The 3,339-nt window shown below is 38.0% G+C and overlaps 1 pseudogene; it reads right to left on the bottom strand.

The window, feature by feature from the left end:
• Positions 1-1,753: 1,753 nt before the first annotated feature.
• On the bottom strand, positions 1,754-3,093 carry LOC120115357 (annotated as a pseudogene).
• Positions 3,094-3,339: the final 246 nt, after the last annotated feature.

A 3,339-nucleotide genomic window follows, 5' to 3' on the forward strand; every position in this document is an offset into this window, starting at 1 on the left:
CACCCCGACGAGAACCCCCACTGAACCAGAAACCCCAACTAGATCTAGCCTTTTAGAGACCTACGACCCACGAATAAACACGAAAACAAAACCCTACATACCCCCACTCGAAACAGGAACCAAGAGTCACGCGAATCTTACCCTTGATGACCCAACGTGGCTCGGGCTAGGGCGATGGCGACGTTCTGCTCTTCGACTAAGGAAGGTGAAGGGTTTTTTTTTTTTTCGTTTTTGTTGACTGATATGCTAATGGGTTTTTGGACTCTCGTTCTGGATTTTTCTGTTCGTGGTCCTTTTGATGGTTGGTTCTCTGCTTCGTGATGACTGGTTCCCTCGATGATCACTGGTTTGGTGATTGTGTTTTTTGGTTCTGTGCTTTTTTCCTTCGATGATAGCTGATGGGTTGAGCGTTTTTTTTTGCTTCGATGATGACTGATCACCCCCCCCCTCTACCAAAAAAAAAATCCCCCTCTGGTTTCGTTTTCATGCTATATCTAGTGATTTTTTCTTTCTGTTTTTTGTGCCTTCTGTTCTGGCTTCTTGTTTCGTGTGTTTGCAGGGCACTGGCGAGAGCAGATCACGGGCGGCAGCTGTGGGTAGCTGAGCATTGCTCGGTTGGTCGTGCGCGGTCTGGAAATGCGGTGGTGGTCACGTGAGTCTGCAGTCGGCTCGGGAATCACAGAGGGCTGGGAACCGTTGGATCGTGGAGCCAGATCCAACGGCCTTCCTGCTGCGGCGCTAGAGGCTGGTGACAAGGAAACCCTAATGGTTTTTGATCTGGACCGTTGGATGAGAAGCAGATCCAACGGTCCAGGACAAGCGGCGGCTGGATCATAAGCTGGAAACCCTAACGGGTTTTAGGGTTCTCTTATATTTGGGCCTATTTGGTCTGGCCCGTTTTAGTTGTAACTCTGGTGTAGGCCCTGTAATAGTAAAAATAAATATACTTAATCCATGTTATAAATTATTATTATTTTTTTATTGCAATTTTATGCCATATATTTTCATGTTAATAACTAACAATACCAAATTTATGCTAATAACCCTAATAACGATAATAGTAAAATCCAATTAAAATTAAATAACGCCCCGGACAAATCGAGCATCTACATAACCCTTGCTATATGAATAACATATTTTATGTGGCTTTCTTTAAAAAAAAACGCACATTTTATGTGGCTACAAATACATAATTCTCTCTGAGTTGAGATTTTTTTTATTTAGACTGGTTTTCAAACAAAGAAAAGACAGTTAATAAGTAATATTAATCAAATATAAAAAAAACATAGAATTGGATTCATTTATGATATTTTTTATAAAAAAAAGATGTTACTTTAATTCACTTCACTCATTTAAAGATAAAATAATATATTTTTATATCATGAAAATTAAACATTAATACAAATTTTAAAAAACTAAAACTTAATTAGGGCTGAATAATTGTTTTTTAATTTAGAAATAAAAATCAATCCAAACCAAATAATATTTGAAGAAATACCCGACTATAATTATATCGAAAAACAGTTATATAATTTACTTATACAAGATTCAACTTTAATTAATTAATTAATTTAATATCACTAAACCATTTTAAAAAAATAGTAATCCTAATGTTTTAGAACCTAAATATGTTATACGTCAAAGTTGATTAAATAAAAACAATAAATCAAAATAAAAATTTGGAAGAAAGAGAGATAATTATATCTTTATAATTTAGTGAATATAAGAATAAATGATGACAAAGGATAAGAGAGATAATAATGTTCAATATTTAAAATAACAACATAGAAATCACAATCACGTTGAAACATGCAAAGCAGGCTAATTTTGGAGCAATCAGTGGGCTAAACGATACGTCTGCTTCTCAGTATCATATCCAACCAAGAAATTCATCTGTGCTAAATTCCCATAGATTGCAAAATCACTGTTTGAAGTGAAAGTGAAGCATACAGTTGTGTCCGATACCATGACGAAAGTGTTCATCGGCTTCAACTCGACATCGGCATCAGTGAAATGCACAGTAATCGGAGGAACTTGGAAGTCGTTTGAGCTTCGTAGCATAAACTAAGACCTGTGGACCTTCAACCTTTGTGGCACTAATCTGGCTATCAACAGCGACTCGAGTTCCGAGTAAAATCCGATGGGAGAAGTGTCAATGTAGTTCCTGAATCAATAATTATGTTGCCTTCACCTGAACCGGTGGATGAGAGCTCAATTCTCTTGTTTCCAACACTAATGGCCTCGAGGGTCAAGTAGTAGAAAGTGTCGGGTGTTTTTTTGACCAACGGAGTCGAAACAACTCCAGGTCCTGAAACTACTGCGTTGGAACCAAAGTTCATTTTGGTGGACTTCCCTGTTTCAGAAATTGGCAACAAGCAGTAGGAGAATTTGCCTGCAATGGAAGTCCCCATTGTGAAACAAGTGAGACTTCACCACCTCCGAGGCCAATAATACCGGACGTTTTTCATTGAATGTTCCGCCATTCTCGAATCCACAACCGATGACTGTTTTAGGAACAGCCACGGACCGACCAGTTGTCGAAGCCAAGTTGAGTGTATCAGCAGCAAGATCACCCCTCGAAAAGGATCTATCACCATAACCAACTTGATATTGGCAAGAATCACCAGAACAAGAACTCCCATGCAAAGTGCCACATTGACTTGCGGTGCAAGAAAGCTTCCTGTAGGTCGACGACTTACTAGGGTCAAAAAGCGGAGCTTCCTGCGTGAAACACTGAGAACAAGGCTTACATTGAGTCCAAATAAGATCACTTCCTGTATCGGCTATCGCAACAATATCGAAAGCTGGGGTACCAAGCGATATATTCATCAGATATTCACCAGAATTGACGATAATTTCAGCTTCCGCTTCCTTTGTCGAGACGGAATTTGGCCTGAAGTGATTAACACGATTAAAGGAGCGATGTAAGGCGTTGCTAATACGATCAAAGGTGGTTTCGGAAGGATTGTAAAACGGAGATTTAACCGAGTCACGATGGATTAATTCAACACTGAAACCACCATTATGAGCATCAATAAGGCAAAGGGTTGAAGAGAGAACAAGGATAGCAAAAAATACAGATGTCATTGTTAGAGAAATTTGGATTTGACTATAAAATTGAATTGGGATGACTTGATTTTATAGTGTTGAAAGGGAATATGAATTAAATGGAAACAAATCAAATCAAGATTCAGAAATTTAAGAAATTATTGATGGTGAGATATTGAGTGACAATTATCCAGCCAATTAATTTCCGTTTCTAATACAAAGTATATAATTGGACAGATACATTTAGCGTTTATTTCCATAATTTATTGAGTTTTTAAGATTCTCTGAATC

The sequence above is a fragment of the Hibiscus syriacus genome, unplaced genomic scaffold (assembly GCF_006381635.1).
Source record: "Hibiscus syriacus cultivar Baekdansim isolate YM2019G1 unplaced genomic scaffold, ASM638163v2 tig00110263_pilon, whole genome shotgun sequence".
Taxonomy (NCBI): Eukaryota; Viridiplantae; Streptophyta; class Magnoliopsida; order Malvales; family Malvaceae; genus Hibiscus; species Hibiscus syriacus.